The sequence below is a fragment of the Aythya ferina genome, assembly GCF_964211825.1.
Source record: "Aythya ferina genome assembly, chromosome: 5".
NCBI lineage: Eukaryota > Metazoa > Chordata > Aves > Anseriformes > Anatidae > Aythya > Aythya ferina.
The window spans coordinates 8166498-8183892 of record NC_140301.1 but is presented as its reverse complement, the minus strand read 5'-3'; the positions used below and the strand labels follow the sequence as shown (position 1 = coordinate 8183892).

The following is a 17395-nucleotide window of genomic DNA, read 5'->3' as shown; positions in this document are numbered from 1 at the left end:
TCTCCCCATTTCCAGAGTGTTTTTTTTTTCTTTATTTTTATGTACACACCACCCAACACTATGCGTTACTATTCACTACTGTATTCACCACTTCATCGTTTAACTCCATCACTATTACATAGATTTAAAAAAAATAATAATACTTAAAATAAGGCTTTATTTACTAGAAATCTATCTGTGTGGAAAGCCCCAGTTAAGTACTCCGTATTTACTATGCTTTATTTTAAGTAACATCTTGTGCTAATTGCAACCATGCAAATTAACAAGTGGACCTAGTTTCCTGAAGGACAAATGGCTTTCCGCAAATACACACACTTGTTTTCAAGGCCCCGTTTTAGCTTTACAAAATGAGTTACATCTGACGGACTTTGGGGAAGCCGACTCAAGGCAGAAAAATCTACAGTTGCACAGCAAAAGGTGCATTCAAATACCTTTGCATCAATGTATTTACCTGCCTGCAGCAAGGCTAACATCTAGGCAACACCCAACAGAATGACCACGTTACAGTCCACTAGCAATGAAACTGGTTTGGATTCATCATCAGACAGAAATGATTTGTCCAGTAAATTTCAGAGCAATTTCATGCACAACTATTTCTGCATACGATGAAAGAAAGGTTTTTTGCCTCTCTAGGCATCCTGATCTTTCACTTCTTCCAAGTGCTCTTAAATATAATTTTGCACTATGGCTGGAAGCCTTCTACAATAAAAGGATAAGCTGAAGAGCCAGCAACTCCCCAAATCTGATCTCTGTCGAGTTCCCCACACACAATTTGAGTCTCAATTTCTTGAATCGATAAACTAAGGTTACCTCAGCTGCCTGCCTTCGGAAGGACTTTGTGAAAATTGATCTGCTTGTATTTGAAGAATACTTTCAAGACGAGCAACTCTTTAAAAGCATTGCTCGTGAGGTAGACCCTCAGCTGCTGCACACTACCATCGCTGCCACGACTTCAGTGAAATTATCGCACCCCGTATCACTCGATCTGCTCTTTAGTTGCTTCACACAATAGCAACATTTTTATATCTAGCGCGTACTTTATAAAACTAAGCCAGCACTTGCTGGAAAGACAAAGAGATAAGAAAAAGAGGATGATTTGATCCCTGGGCATCAAACTAAGCGATGTTTTTCCAGTGTGATATTCCTGGACTTCTCTTAGCTCCCAGATCGAAATGTGTTTGCCATGTGTAGCATTAAACATTTGGAATCTTTGATTTGTACTCAAAATATATTTTTAATACAAAGACTAATTTCCAGTTTGGCATGAAGTACAATAAAAATGCCCTGCAAATGGCAGATGGCCTGCTATAGGCCATTTATTTTATTATTTTACAACCTCAGGCCTACGTAGGCTTCCATATGTTAGCTGGGTTAAGACATTCGGCAACCTTCATTCCAGTAATTGGGTTCTATTCCTCATCTTCTTTATTTTTTTTTTTTTTTTTAACGCAAGATGAAACTCAGCCATGAAGTTCCCATTTAAAAACCGAGCCATTGCTGAGCCAGTCAGTCCATCTCAGTAACTAAGGTTGTGGTCTGGCCTTTGCACTATCCCACTCTCCTAAAACCAAGCACAATAGTTTCAGGGGGAAAAAATCAGCAAGGTGAGCTTTATTCAACTAAATCTCGGCCGTGTTTTAAGATATCTGCAACAACTGCTTCCGAATCGTAATGTGGTGGTTACCATACCAGGTTTGCAGCTGTTTCCTTAATTTCCCTTACAATTATATTTCAATGTTATTTTGCATAACAGTAAAACACAACACCTGCTTCAAATTGCAGTCCTGTTCCAAGCACTGTAATTCTTTTGAGATACAAACTACGAGGAGTGTGCAACACAGAACAGCATAATTGCCCTGCACTGAAAAGTAAATACAAATGAAAACATCTTCCTGTTGGAGAAATGACTGTCATTAACAAGAATGCTCGCCATCAAAGCTCCCAGGAAAAAAAAAATAAGTTTTTCTTTTAGGCAGCAAGAACTTCAGCGTTTGCATAAATTAAGTGGTATGAAAATTACGCATCCATGTTATATTTCTGCAATTAAAAGCTACTATATAGAACAACATGTTAAAGCAACAACAAAAATATGCCTGGACTTTCAGAAAAGCTAAATCACACTATTTTCAGTAATCTAGCGTAAGAAAGGTCAGAGCATTAAGTTTTACATTATAGTTCACTCGTTGGGAAAAAAGAAATCCAATTTGTTTGTAAGAGTGAATCATACATAAAGACAATAAGCGTTTTTACAAGGTTTATAACCTTTGTGTTACAGAAAGAAATTACCACAACCGGCATAAAACAAATGATAAGAGGATATTCGAATAGCTCTATTAGATACTTTAAAGTTGACTTTTGTATGATTTTAAGCATATAAGCTACAATTGCTTCCCACTATGCCAGCCTTTAATCTTGAGAATAAACCTCTCTACTTGAATCAAGACAAAGCCAAGCAAAGCATCTTTTAAAATGAAATTCAACAACAAACGCTGGACTGGAAAAAAAGTAGCTGACTTCTGTGTCAATTCTCTACATTCCCTGTAGTGCACTATTTCGTACTAAAGCCCACCTAGCAGAAGTGCCTAATTAATACCTTCTTTAATGAGCTCTCTGAAGAAAATAGCAAAAAGGACCTGAATGTTTCTCAACTTTAAATATATTTTAGGCCCAGGGTTTTAAAAACAAACAAACAACCAAAAAGGCTACTTTGCATCGCTACCATTCTTTCTCCAAAGGCAACCACTCTTCGACGATTACATGCAAGAGACGAGTAGCAAAGAATGGAAGTCGCATTATTTCTCACATCTGTCAAGCGAAACAATTTTACACACTCGATATGCTAACGCTGGGTTACGAACAACCGGCCTGAAACCCCACATAAACAATCGCAGCCCGCTGCGGCTCCCCACGCACAGCTTACCCCGGCTGCAACAATCATTTTCCAGCGTGGGTTTGGACTGACAGCGAGATGCGCTATTGTATAAATCCGCTCGCTTTTCGAGGTGCGAACCGCTGCGAGCCTCTTTCCCCATACAAGGGCCGGCACAAACTTAGGGGCAGCTCCTTTTACAGCAGGCTAGCGGGACCCGAAGGCGATCTATGCCCCGAGGGGTCGTTTCGGAGCGCGGGGCTGCATCCCCGGGCGCGCTGCCCGCGCAGGCTCCGCGCACAGCCATGGAGGCGCACGCTGCGAGCACCGCACCCCCCTCGGCTGCCAGAGCGGTGCCTCCCCGGCCCCCCCGGCTGCCGGCACAGCCCCAACCCCAACCCCAGCCCCAGCCCCAGCCCCGGCCCCGCCGCCCCCCCCTCGTTACCGCTCGCCCCGGCGGCGCTCCCCGGCCGCACTTAGCGCCCAACTCCGGGCTCCAGCCCCCGGCCGCCCGGGCACGGCAGCGGGGGCCGCGCCTTCTCTCCCCTTCTCCTCCCCCCTCCCCAGCCCCCCAGCCCGGGGGGCCGGCCCCGCTTCGCCCCCCCCCCCCCCCCCAGCCCTCCCCGCCGGGCCCCGGCCGCTCCCCACACCTCCGGCCGCCGCTTGGGGCTCCCGGGGCCGCCCCGGCCGCGGCCCCGCGGGGCTCCGGGCTCGCCCCCCGCTGATTGATGGCTGCGGGCGGCCAATGGCTCCGGCGCGGCCCCGTCCCGGCGTGTGCCGCAGCCCCCGCCCCGCGCCCCCAGCCCGGCTCTGCGGGGCTCTGCCCTGCCCCCGCCTCGCCATCCCCGCGGCTCCGCTGCGCGCCGGCTGCTGCGAGCAAAGTTTGCAGCGCTGTGTGCGTGTGTGTGCGTGTGTGTCCCCTCCATACAGCGGGGCTGCACCGCCTGGGGAGGGGGACGGGGACACCGGGGGGGGGCCGGCTGCCAGCTCGGCCCGGCCTGGCCTCCCCTCCGGGCGCGGAGGGCAGCGGGGGCACGGCCCGGGCAGGGCCGGTTCAGCGCCGCCGCGCACCCCCGGCTTGCCCCGACCCGACCCGGCTCGGGGGCGGTCACGCCGGGCTCGCCCCGGTCATTGTGTGCAGGAGGCTGGAGCCGCCCCCCCGCAGCCGCCGGTGGCACGGCCCCGCCGCTTTGTAACCCGGCGCTTTGTGCCTCCCAGCCCCAACCACCCCCCCCCGGTCCCCGCTCACCTTCTTCCCTGCGGGCGGCGGGGCCGCTCCATGGGGCGGCGGGGGCAGAGCCTGGGGCTGAGCCCTCGGCGCTGCCCGAGGCCGGGGCTGAGGGAGGAGGCCGGGAGCGGGGCCGGGCGCGGTGCAGTGAGCGGGGCTGCCACTGGGGTCAGGGAGCAGGCACCAGGAAACACGGCGGCCACGGAGCGCTGCTCGCACACACACACACACACACACACACACACACGGCTCCTCCCGCCGCCTTGCACTTCACCCCCCCGGGCAGGCAGGCAGGGAAGGAGGCAGGGAGAGAGGGAGGGAGGGAGGAATCGCTGCTGCATTTCCATTTCCCAAGTGCGGCACAGCCTCCCCCCGCCCAGCCCGGCCGCACAGGCCGCCCCGAGCAGCGGCCGGGCCCCGGGGCTCGACCCCAGCCCCAACCCTGGGGGGCGATGTAGGGTGAGGGGCAGCGGCCCCACAGCCCCCCGCGGGGCTCCGGGCGGGCAGCGCCTCCCTGCAGCCGGCTCCTGAGGTGGCTGAGCCAAGCTCGGCCGCCGGGAGGGAAAAAGCAGCGCCCGGCAGCGATACCCTTTGGGATGAGGGTAAGCAGGGGGGTTCTGCGTGTTCAGGGAGCCTGCTGGTGGTTTTTTTGTTTGTTTGTTTGTTTCCTTTTTTTTTTTTTCTCCTTTCAAAATCCACATTTTGTGGCAAGAGCCGCAACAGGGACAAAGTGAAGAAGTGGAGAGGAGCCGTGTTGGGGTTCCTGCTTCCCAGAAACAAATGGGAAGGGAGACTTCCCCACAGCCGCAGAGTGCAAGGAAAAAACAGCCAAAAGGAGCTGACGGAAAAAAAATGAAAGCTCCTAGCAGGCTCCTCAAAGCACGCTGTGCCCCACGTATGCTAAATAAATAATTTTGACTCTGACCAACCTTTGGATATGCATGGCAACTCGGCAGGTTTTCCTTTGTTGCTGAAAACAATGAGAAGGGTCCGGGGTATTGTCAGACAGAAACCCACGAGGATGGATGGTCCCCTCTAGAAGCACAGCAAACTACGAAAAATCAGCCTGGAAAAAAAAAAAAAAAATACATTGCATGGTTTGTTTTGGTTTGTTTTGTTTTTCTTTTTTTCCAATTTGACATCAGATTTTTCTGATCTTCTATTGCCATTTTCCCTTTTAATAGAAGTAAACGCTGTGAACCAGCAAAGGGAAATTCCTCCTCTCCTGTTTCTGACAAAACGGCCCACAGTTACTCGTCCTCCTCACCAAACTGAAGCAATGTTTTCAGGGAATCTTTGCCTGGCATGGAGGCTGCGGCCATAGTTTCACAAATATATTTAACTGCCTGCCCCTGATGCTGCTGGAAAATAAGCCATCCGGCACTCAGCCACCTTCTGTCCCTGCATGAGCCCTTGTGCAAGAACAAGGAACCCCACCTGGGACGGAGATCAGTGCCGGGGAAACGCAGCCCGTTTCCTCACCCATCCGTCTCCGCAACCCCTCCACCTCACGACTGCACACACGCTTGTGCTGCAACGAGGCAGGGGGCAGGATGAGCAACTGAGGACACAAAGGGGACAGGATAGCTTCCTTGGTGCCACTGCCTGCTTCAATATAAAAATATGGGGAGTGAGGGTGAGCGGGTTCCGTACAGAACCGGCTGTGCCCCTTCTCGGCAGCCGCAGCAGCAGGACTTTTCCTGTGTCTGCCTTCGTACTGCATCCAGAGCCCTCAGCACTACAAATGTGAGCTTCTGGCACAGAAGGAAGAATGAGGAGGAAGTATGGGTAAGGTGACCGAAAGCTCAAAGACCTCCTCTCTGATAGCTTGTACAGTCAGAGACAGATCAGACACATTACCCCAGCGTCTCGGTGTCCTCGCACTGAAATAAGCATTTACCTAATTTACTAGTCCTTACATAAAATAAAGTGTATGGCTTCAAAGTTAGCCTCGCTTGGCTTTTGCCACCATGAATCAAGCGTGGGTCCTGATTCTAAGGTCACACCTTTTTCACGATCCTGCACGTTCAGCCGTAACACAGGCACTGGGAGCACTGTTTCTAATAAGCGACTCCACAAACTCAAACATTTTCTGACAAGAGCACATAACGAAATTCTTCCTTTTAACAAACTGCTTGTTTTCGGTTTCCCCAAGAACACTGTGTGTTCCAAACTACCCACTTTTAGCAGTGCATTGTCTGTGGAGTTGCTACAAGAGGGAAAAATTGTTTCCTTAAATTGATTACAGGCTTTTCTGAGGAAAAGAGTTCTATTTTGCTGCCTTTCCTTTCTAGTTCAAAAGAGCAGCCTCAAAATGCAAGTATGTAAGTACAGAAAAAGAAAATGTCTTTATTGTGGCTGGAACATGGACTTACTAACAAATACACACTTGACAAGAGGATCTCAAAGAAATTTGGAAAATTAAAAAGTAAAGAAGCTGTTTATTGTGTCACAGGACTGATTTTTCTAGTTGGGTGAAACTCAAAATAGTGAACAAGCAGCTTTTGTTTACTTTAATACTTCCTATTCATAACGTTTCAAGTGTGTATTATACATGAAACTGCAGTCACGTTCAGTTTGTTCTGGATTTTTTTCTTTCTCTTTTACAAATCCAAGGCAAGCATCATCAAATGCACAGATGCAGCTGATGCACATTAAAAATTATGAAATGCTACAGTGTCGTGAAAAGCATACAGATTCTCCAAAACCTATCCTGCAATCTCTGATAGTACTTTCATAGGTATTATCATCTCCAGTTTCTGCCAAGCACAAGAAAAAAACTATAAACTTTTGAGATACACACACAGCAGTTCAGAGTGAACTAGGGAAGCCTGTCTCACTTTGATTTTCACTTTTGGACAAACCTTCCCTAAATATCTGTGGACACCTTTTAATCTTTTACATAGAAAAGAAAAAAAAAAAAAAACAAACAAACCACACACACAACTTTCCAACTGCACATTGTGACATCAGTCTATGATTGCAGTATTAGCCTGACCGAGATCCTACCCGGTTAGGATGTACTCTATCATGTGGTGCCTTACTGTGCTCCATGGTTTGCTGCATATCATGTGTTGAAGCTACTCACAGAGTAAGGTATCTCAAGAATATTCCAACATCTGACCCAAGGAAGCAAGAGCTGATTACAAGCCCATGTTTCACAGTATAAAATGATTGACAGTGCTACTTCGAGGTTGTTTCCACAACTCCTCCACTCCTTTACCATTTATTTTTTGCTCCCATTCTTTAAGGACACAAACCACATAAGAAAAAAAAAAAAAAAGTTTTCAAAAAAAGCCTCCTCTAAATAAGCTTTTAAAGCAGTTCAGTTTCCCCAGCCCAGTTCAAAACAGTCTCTTGAAAGCTTTCACTACCATAACACGGGGCACTCCAGTCAGCAGTGCAGGAGCAAGAGGGACGCACACTATGTTATGGTTTCAGAAAAAGGCCACTGATCCACGTTATCTCTGAGTCTGGACACAGTATCAGAGGTTTTTTTTTTGTTTTTTTTTTTTTGCAACCTTTTTGTTTGTTTGGTCTTGCCTTTTTTTTTTTTTTTTTTTTCTTTTCTTTCCTTTTTTGTTTGGTTTGGTTTCAGTACATGCATTACCTGGATTTTGGGCCAGTTTAAGACAACAGCAATGAGGGTTCTCATTTGTATTGCGGAGAGAACTCAGTTTCAGCTTTCAGAGACTGGGGCATGGTGGTGCACTAGTAAATTACCTACAGCGCTAGACAATACATATTTTAAGAAAGCAGAAATTGATCCAGTGGGCATCCACTGGTGGCAGCCTACACTGAAGTCACCAGACTGAGCGTATTTCACCACATGCCGCAGCGATTCTGCCAAAAACTGGATTTTTAACAGGCTCGTTCCCCTCATTGAAGCAACAATTCTCCAGTAAGTACAGAACAGAAGACAACTGGAGAACACCATGTTAGCTTAGCCTTTATGCCCCACCGAGCAAATACTACATCTCAAATTTGCACAATGTAGCTGGATAGATGAACAGTTCTCTATTGCTCTCCTCCTCCATTTGTAGCCTGAAAGTCATCAAGTATTTGGTGTGCCTGCTGCCCAACACCAGGCATCCAACAGAAGAACACAGTACCCGATATAAAACCAAACCAAGCAAACAAAACCAGGATTCGAGCTTTGAAGGTACACATTGTTCTTGTATCACTTGGAGTTGCTTTCACGTAGAAAATCAAAGAATAGAACTAACAAAAAATTAAACCCTAAAAAAAATATATAAAAAAAAATACAATACTCCTTGGCTTTAGATTTTTGTAGGCTCTGCTGTTACCATTTTTTTATCTGACTTTTTCTCTCACTATATGGGCCCGTACACTAACCAGTTCAGCACTCCAGCAAACACTACATCCTGAGGAAGAAACCATGGCCCCTCCACAGAAGCACCCCAGCTTTTTCAGCAAAAGGACAGTTCTCTTAAGGAAGTACAACTGAAGCCTTCTGTCAGAAATCTGCAGACAGAGAGGAACACATCATTATAATGCTGATAGAGCATCAAGTAAGACTACTGAAGGAAATATCATCAGTTGTCCCCTGGGCATTCTTTTTATATTCGATGGACCAGAACATTGTCACAGGATAATGGTTGTCTGCCGCCTTGCCCCTATTAAATTAAATTAAATATTTGATTGGAACTTTCCTACTTGCTCTCTGTAGAAATAAAAACTGATGCAAAAAAGCTGTAGGTGAATCATTTGCCCTTCTAAAATCTCCCAGTCTAACTGCTAGTCAAAGTAGCTAGAGAAGAACCCATTCCTATTAAGTTTTGGGGGGATCTGAAATTTTTCAAAATTGAGAAGGATGTCTGGGTGATTTATTCCTTCATAACAGAGCAGGCAGCGACTTCAGCTTTGTATGTACATAAAGATGCAAGTACTGTTTGATGCATGGCAGTTATTACAAAGATATTACTGCGGGAACAGTTAGGTTTGCTCCCAGATAGTGAAGGCTCAGGACACGCTACAAGGAAAAGATTTTGGTGTTCACCTTCTGGTCAACAAGCTGTGGCAGTGAATAAGGAAAGTAATGTGAGGTGGTCAAACATCCTATTTGTTGGGTATTGATTTACCTGTTTGGGAGAAGGTAGATGACTTTTTCTCAAGTGATCTTTTTATCAGCTAATTGGTCTACAATGTATTCAGCCCAGGCCAATGCATCAGAAAGTCTTCAGTTTATTCCTACTGCAGTTCAGCCACCCAAATCCCATTGTACCAAATTCCCAAACCTCAGGTTCTGGCAGGAAACAGGCATCAGCTACTACAGCAGAGAGAATGATGAACCTCTCTTCTGCTTGAACTTTCGCTTACTCAACAACCGCTGTCCCTTTTCATCACACACATTGCTTCATCCTGTGGCAGACTGTCCACAGTGCATTTCTGGTCAGAGATGTAAGATGAACTTCATACCCAGGAGTTCTGAGTAGTCAAGGCAATATCAGGAAGCTTCCTGACTACACCCTCCCTCTACTCATGTCCTTCTGATTTCAGAGACAATGTGTAGTGAAGTGGGTTTCTATCACATGAAGTGCACACTGCAAATTACAGATCTACAGATCATTCTACAGATGAGTAGAAACTCTGTCGATGGAGAAAAATATTTCTGTTCCTGAGAGAAGGTCCCCATTGTACTGAAAGCTACCTATGAAATTCTCAACATCAGTCAAAATTCCACATGGAAAGCAAATTGCAAAACTGAAACAGACCTCAGCTCACAGCACAAATTAAGAAGTCTACATGGCAATGCTGAAAAGAGAGTATCACTCCTAGGCTATCTTGAATTTTTCTTTTTAAAACTACAGATCCAACTGCTAATTCAGCTGTTGCTGATGACTTTTGTCAAGTTACTCACAGTTAACCTCTTTACATCCAAACAAACAAACACCACAGCTTCACTTCATGCCTTGCATAATTAACTTACATTTTTGACAGAAGTTACAACCATAATCTCCAGCACACTTAATTCTAGTTCCAGTTTATGGACTCCAAATTACTTTTGGGCCAGGAGTGTGTTCCCTTTATAGAAAATTGTAGGGAACTGTAGGATAATTATAGTGAAAAGCCTTAGAAGGGGACAGGCATTCCAATATGAAGATCTTTTTCGTTTTGAGCATGCAGCTAAGAACAAGACTTCCTAAAGGAAGGAAAACATTTTCATGTTTTCAGGAGTCTCATCACTTTGAATGTCCACAACAACACTGTTGATCTGAAAGCACATGGAAACCTAGAGCCTGAAGCCAAGGTCTTCATTATGTGTTAACTACCCTAATAATCAAATTCTGTGATACTCACACAGGATGCTTATGAAGCCCAAATTCTATGGTGAAAGAGCGAAGCTTGAATTCACACACAGGTCTGTTTAGTGTAAGATAGGTTTCTGGAAAGAAACAGATAAGATCTTAAGGCATAATCTCTGATGAATGACCATTTTTGTCACTTGATTTGATGTTTTAAAATCAATATTGCATAGCAGCTATTGTCTAGATTTTGAATGCGTACAAGCTGAAACTGCTTGTTCACTGCTGAAAGATCCTGTGCTGTTGGATTCTACACTCAGACGCCCCAGGAAAAAAATCCTCTATTCCAGTTATTGTCTAGCATTTGAGTTCAGCCTTGGCAAACTGGCCCCTGCATGTCTTTGAGGCATATGGAAATTGATGATGAAGGTGTCTAGTATAACTAGAAGTATAATTTGATGAAAACTGAGGCAGTGAACTGTGAGAAACTGCTAAATCGGTGTCATCAAACTCTGCTTGAAAAATAATGAAACAGAAATATTACTAGGACACAAGAAATGCAGAGCAAGGGCTGTGAAACCAGAGACTAAATGCAGAAATTAGGGAAACATACAAGATGTTATTTTCATTGTTATTTTTGAAACACATACCCAAAATACAATGTGCTGTTCCTGTCCAAATTCACTTTATGGAGACAGTGACATCATGTCTCCTCCAAATTGTTCAAGCCTGAATCTTGGCACGAGCTCTTCCAATAGAATACCATGTTTGGCCCTGGCACTCCCGCCTGTCTACCCGTAACCATGTGCAGAGTAAGAACAGCACCATGGCCAATGCAAATCCTAGTAATAGCTCAAGTCCCTCGGGGCAACAGAAAAAGACCAAAATAGAAAACATATTACAGTTTTCAAGCAATAATATTGCTAAGAAAAATAAAACAAATGTAACCTCAGAAGTAAGATGACATTTATTGCCCAAAAGTTAACAATTCCTGAAGCTGTGAAAGCACTCTATAAATAAAGACCTGAAGATGCCAGTGGAAAGATCCTGATACCGCTTTATTCATACATTTTGAATGAAAACAAACCAGACAAACATAGAAATCTGGGAACAAGAGGACACAGGAGGAAGATACACGTTTTAAGGACTTGCTTAGATCACTAAACACACTTGAAGTACTGGAAATAAATAAATGAAGATTCTGTTCAGTTGTACCCATGTTTTGAGACACGTGTACTCTCAAGAAAGGGACATAAGCTTGCATATTCAAAGATTTGCCAGAAGATTTGTACAAAAAGATCACAGGGAGACAGAGACAGCTGGAAAAATTGGAGCAAGGGCTCTGATTTTCATGCCAGTGTTACACCTAATGCAAAGAGAATGCAGATGATGGTCTGCAAGCTATATGTTATTCCTCCTGCCACTGAGCAGTGTGCTTGGACAAGAATCGGAAAGTAACTAGGAAAAAAAAAAAAAGACACAGAAATGATAAAAATTGTGCCATTGTAAACAAAAATATTTGTGTCAAAATATTTCTTACAGTCATAACATCTTTATGTACAAATGGCAAACGTCAGCATCAATGCAGCCATATATGTCAAGCACTAATTTCTTTAAAGCACAGACTGACTTGAAAATTTAACAAAGCTATACCCACAATCTCACCATAGCATGCACCGAGCAGAAAACATGAAATGGAAAAAGATCTATAAACAAACACCCTATATCATGCTTTAAAGGAATGATAATGAGATGTTTTTGCACATGGATTTATGCAGATTAATTATCAATAAACCTAATTAGAAAGTTGTGCCAGTAAATGTCTAGAAGATTTCTTTCTACTGGGGCATATACAGATAGGAAGCTTAGTAGAAAAAGGGTAAATGGAATCTAGAGAGGACTTACTGGGAATACATGCAAGTTTCAAAAGTAATCTATGCATGATTGCCATGGGTTTTAGTATCATCTTTTCCCATAAGGTGATCTTAAAATCTGTGCGTTAAAAAGTCATTTTTTCTGTCAGTTACTGTTAATCCAAACTCTGCACTTGAGAAGCCTTCTTCTGTCAGGGTAGTATAAATTTACCATTTACATATATATTTTTCCCTATCAGAAATATTGGCTGCAGTTCTATCTTTCGTGATGTCATTACTGCAGATTCAAAACTGTGATCTTGTTTGAAAGATATGTTTTAAAAGAAAAACAGTTTCTAAAATCAGTTTATGAAACTCACTTTGAATTTAACCAGGGTGCCTTTTGTCCATATTGGATTCCCATTGATCCCTGTTGCACTTTCAGATCTGCACACAGCTTTTGACAGTGGCTGAGAGAAGCAGAGTCACAGTGTCTCTTTGGAGCACCTTCGCTGTCACAATGACGTGTTCATGGAGATGTCTCACTTCTGGAAAGGAGAAATGAGGAGAAAAAATTAAAAACATAAAAAAGGCAGAGGAAAAGACAAAGGAAAAAGAAGGGATTCAGATCCCAGCTCTCCACCAGGCCAGTGGCATGTTCAGCATGGGGCTAAGCCTACAAAACTCTACAGTATCTAAAACAAATCTGGATGGAAAACACTCTGAGAGTAGCTGATGTGTCTGCCGAGATGCCAGATAAACCAACAGCCTGACAGTTATGCTTTCCTATTTAGAACAAGCAGTTAGCCAGCCATTTCTATGCAACAAAGCCTATTAAACCGTACTACCTCATCCCTCCTTGTTGGTTTCAGGAACACTTTCCATTCTTTCCAATGTAAGTTACCTGTGGTGTACTATCAACTTAAAAAGAAAATTAACATATTCGCAAGTTCTTCCGTGGGTAAATTATTCTTCCTATCTGGAGTTCTCCATTTTAATTAACATTGTGAGCCAAAAACAGTAAAGGAAGAGATCATAATTGTCAGTTCATCCTTTAGTATTTTCAGTTCAGAAGCTGAGTAACTGCACAGGTCATTTTCCAACATTCACTCATCTGATGGATTTTCGTCGGGGTGCTCTTTCCCAAATACTTGTTGGATCAGAACGCTAATTACTATGTCCAATACTGCCAAATTAACGAAGCAAAAATCAATGATTAAAGCTCACAAACAACAAGATTGCCACAGTCTGCAAGCTGCTTAACCTCTTTTTTTTTTTTTTTTTTTTTCATTTTTCTTGCATTTTGTTGTTGCTACACTCTTGTAAGAGTGCTTATGCCCTTACATTATATTCACATCAGAACGTGTGTGCGTGTTTACAGGAAAGCTCAGCGGCACTGCCGCTGAAGGAGCTCTGATCTCCCGCACAAGAGTGACCAGAGCATGGCACCATGGGGAGCTCTGCTGCTCCCTTCTGATAGCAGGTGTTAGAGCCTCTGGCAGGAGAGATCTCCAAGGTTTTGGACTCTGGATTCTCCACATGTTGGAATCAAAAACCTACTTCTTTGTGTGACTCGCAGAAAAAGGAGCCAGGCTCTCAGGATTTTAAAAAATCTGGATTTCAAAATGGAAACCACATAAAAACATGCTCGTAAACTGCCCAAGAAGTGATCCAAGAGGTGGTGTCTTAAAACACCCCAGGCCGTACCTATACTGGTTTATTACTGTTGTTTTGTTCTTCCCTGAGAGGGAACAAGGATGGGAAGAGTCACACGAGATACTTTATCTGACTTACCGAATTACAATGCTTTGTAACGACACACTTGTAGCTAGGGAGTAAGAGGAGTTGAAAGGGCTCAAAAGATACTATAAAATAGGAACACACTCCACAGACTACATTTTCCTTTTAAACACAGGTTTCTCTCACAGCCAAGGCTCCGTTCAGACCTAGCAAAAGCGCTCTTTAAGGCAACAGGACTGGTACATGGCTTTGAGAAAGCTGAATCTGATCCATGCTTAGTGCCTTAAAAGTGTCCCTTCCAGTGTCATCATTATCCCACCATAAACCAGCGCTAAATCTTAGACTTCTTTCCTCTTGCCAAACCCCACTGTTTTCAGAGACAATCTGGGATTTGCAAGGAATACAAGATCAGCTTCCTTTCAGATGCTAACTAAATATTTAAATCTTGCTCCTACTGAAAGAGGCAGAGGTTTTACCATTAGTTTAAACAAAAGTGAGATCAAGTTGCAAACTTACAAACCTGCACCCATTAAACTTTTGCTCTAGCTTGGAATTCTCCGTACAAAAAAGGTCACTTCAAAAGCAAACCCAAAAGTAACGTCCTTACAATTTAAGACTCCCTAATGCTGACAGAGCAAAGGTGTTGCACTGTAACAGAGATGTTGATAATGGTGTCACCCAGTTTACACAACGCTACAGATTCTCTTTTAAACAGTTTCTGGTGCTAAATTATTAGTTCTTATTTGTGAGTTAAGGCTAGACCCCACCAGCACGCAATGGTTTATGCTGCCTGCTCCAGAAGCCATGCAGGTTCAGGATTTTTTTTTTTCCCTTTGTTAAGCTCCTCTTCACACACCAGTTTGAATGTTTCATCCTACAGACATCAGGGGAATCACAGCCAGCAGCTCAGTGGTACACAGCTTCCTCTACTGAAGCCAGGATTTGCACGTTCTGTTTTGAGAACAAGACAATTCTGTAGTAATGGACTCAGACGTCTTTTATTAACAGAAGTCTCCATTTCCGATCGCCTACTCGTCACTATTCTTAATTTTGTCTCTTCTTTATTTGGCACAGAAGAAGGATACATGACACTTTTTAAATACCTATACTAAAAATGAATATTAGAAAATCCTATATTGTGTTTTACCTGTCAGAGGTCATCAGCAGCTGTATTTCAAGAAAACTGAAGGCATTAGATGTAGTTTGCCCAGTAGATTAATACTGAGCTGTGAACTTTCATCCTCTACAGCAAGATTTCCATCCAACTGACACAGAACTGACACGCAGTAACACTTACAACCAGGGGGATCCAATTTAGACGGAGTTCAAATGGTTTCAAGCTACTCATAGGTCACAGAGGTAAAGTATGCATAAGAGAGCTGGCTTTAATCAGAAGGTTTTCAGTAATGTCACACCAGAAGTGATAGGCCACGTTGAAAACGAACTGGATGTTAGGCTGGAGAATTAGATTACAAATACATTTAAATATTTTGAATGTATTCTTTACGGCATTTTCACAAGCCCAAAATGTTGGGATTTTTTTTTTTTTTTTTTTTTTTTTTTTTAGGATAATAGAAAAAAGAGTTTTGCATGAGCATGAAAAAAAAAAAAAGACATTTTTCCCACATGGTATCATATCTGTGATACCTATTCACGTGCTTTTGAGGAAGAAACAGTCCAAACAAAAATAAAACAGCTTCATTGTGGGTGACAGTTTGGAAATAATCTCAAAAGACTCAGCATTTTCTCCACAGTGGAGCATTAGAACATAGGAAAATTGCGAGGGACGGCAAAGATTGTGGTGAGAGAGGATTTAGGAAAGGCCAATTTTAATGCAGTTATCAAATGCTGACCTCCTTGTGAAACAGGCAGGTGGATTGTCCTTTTAGCATTTCATACTACAGAACAATGTGCAAATGAGAGGATTCATTAAAAGACATGTCCCTGAAATACAAAATATGACTCTCTTGAGGGGATTTCAAGGGCTGTATCCCACCCAGGAAACCCTGAATCTGTCAGGCGCTCTTACTTCAAGTTTCTCTGATTACTTTGGTTGGATCCAGACCAGTCCCGTGCTCTCCTTCTCACGCAAATGGGCTGAGCTGTATCTCCATGCCACTAGCCAGGAGATAAACTGGGCAACAGCTCAGTAAAACAATGGAAAGCATCAGACACCTTTTGCACACTGGTTTGCACTACATTTAAGAACTGCTTCACAGCAGAAATAAAAAACAACTACTGCAGAAAGCCTAGCAGACAAGCCACGTCAACTTTCTGCAGACTTACATTGAGTTTTGTTAGGAAAGGGATTAAAATCCTGACTGCTGTGCCTGTCTACAGCATCCTCTCTGCAAAACGCCCAGCCCATGCCACAAAGAGAAGGGGGAACTCCATCTGCGAGCAGATGAACAAGTCTGCTGCTAGAAACACAGTGCTGCATCTCATGTCATATTACAGCAAGCAGCTCAGCTCAGATCAGCAAAGCAGAAACAAGGAACCTGACAGGGTGGGATGCAGTGCTTTGTTACTGAATAGTCACCCAGTGGCATCGTATTCAACACGCTGGATGTGCAGCGTCATGTCCAACAAAATTGCACCCTTATAATCTGCTAATTTCCCTGCGTCCTGCACTGATAATTTAACATGCACAGACAGAAAAGGAAAACAAACAATTCAAAACAGAATTTTCTTAAACAGGATGAAGTTGGGCTTGTCGAGTTCCTTACTACGACTGTTTCCACCACCCGGCTTACTCTTTTACAGCCATTTCAGGTAGCTCTTTACAGAACTCTAAGATGTGTAATGCAGGCATAAATTTAAACACTGGACTGGCTAGAGCATCTCCGTCTAGGTTAGTAAAATAAATATTTATTTTTTCCCAAAACTGGGAGGCTTTTAAAGACCCATCCATCACAGCTCCCTAAGTCTGTATCCATTTTTCTGCCTCGCACTGAAAGCACAAGTGGTTTATCACATCCAGGAAACCATTCATTTCACAAAGTTGTGTCTTTCATGTGTTGCTCTCACTCACTGATCAGACTAGCACCGCTAAATTAGATGCAGTATTCCTCAATTTTAATTGCACTGCACAGCTCAGTTTTCTATATGTGCTCAGCTTTATAGGAAAAATAGCTATACTGTCCAAACATGACGAGATTTTCTTTCTTTTCTTCCAGCCTACCAGCTCACATAACTCTTGAATTACGAAAAAGTCATTTTTCTTACTTGTCCTTGGCACCTTGTCTTAACAAAATAAGATTCTAAAATCACCAGAACTAGCATAGGCCCAGTTGTTCCAAATCCTCCACATTTGCCTTTCCAACCTTCCTACACTCCCCCCGTGTAACTCTGAAGCTTTTGATTAGCTGTGTTTCCATTTCCGTGTGTACCTGCACGATCCTAAACTGGTGGATTTAAGAGCACAGGGACTGCACCTCAG

At 43.7% G+C, this 17395-nt stretch overlaps 1 protein-coding gene across 5 annotated transcripts in view; it reads right to left on the bottom strand.

The window, feature by feature from the left end:
* Nucleotides 1–10498, bottom strand: part of MPPED2 (metallophosphoesterase domain containing 2) — a 105506-nt gene extending 95008 nt beyond the window's left edge. The window contains exons 1-2 of one of the 5 annotated variants that reach the window (XM_084519438.1): nt 10419–10498; nt 5027–5163 (exon numbers count right to left, since the gene is read on the bottom strand). The gene's annotated coding sequence lies outside the window, so the exon portion shown is untranslated. Of the gene's footprint in view, nt 1–2920; nt 3163–3314; nt 3371–3519; nt 3601–4118; nt 4335–5026; nt 5164–10418 lie in introns of those variants that run through there. The other 4 variants (XM_084519437.1, XM_084519439.1, XM_084519441.1 and 1 more) reach the window with 4 other exon arrangements.
* Nucleotides 10499–17395: the final 6897 nt, after the last annotated feature.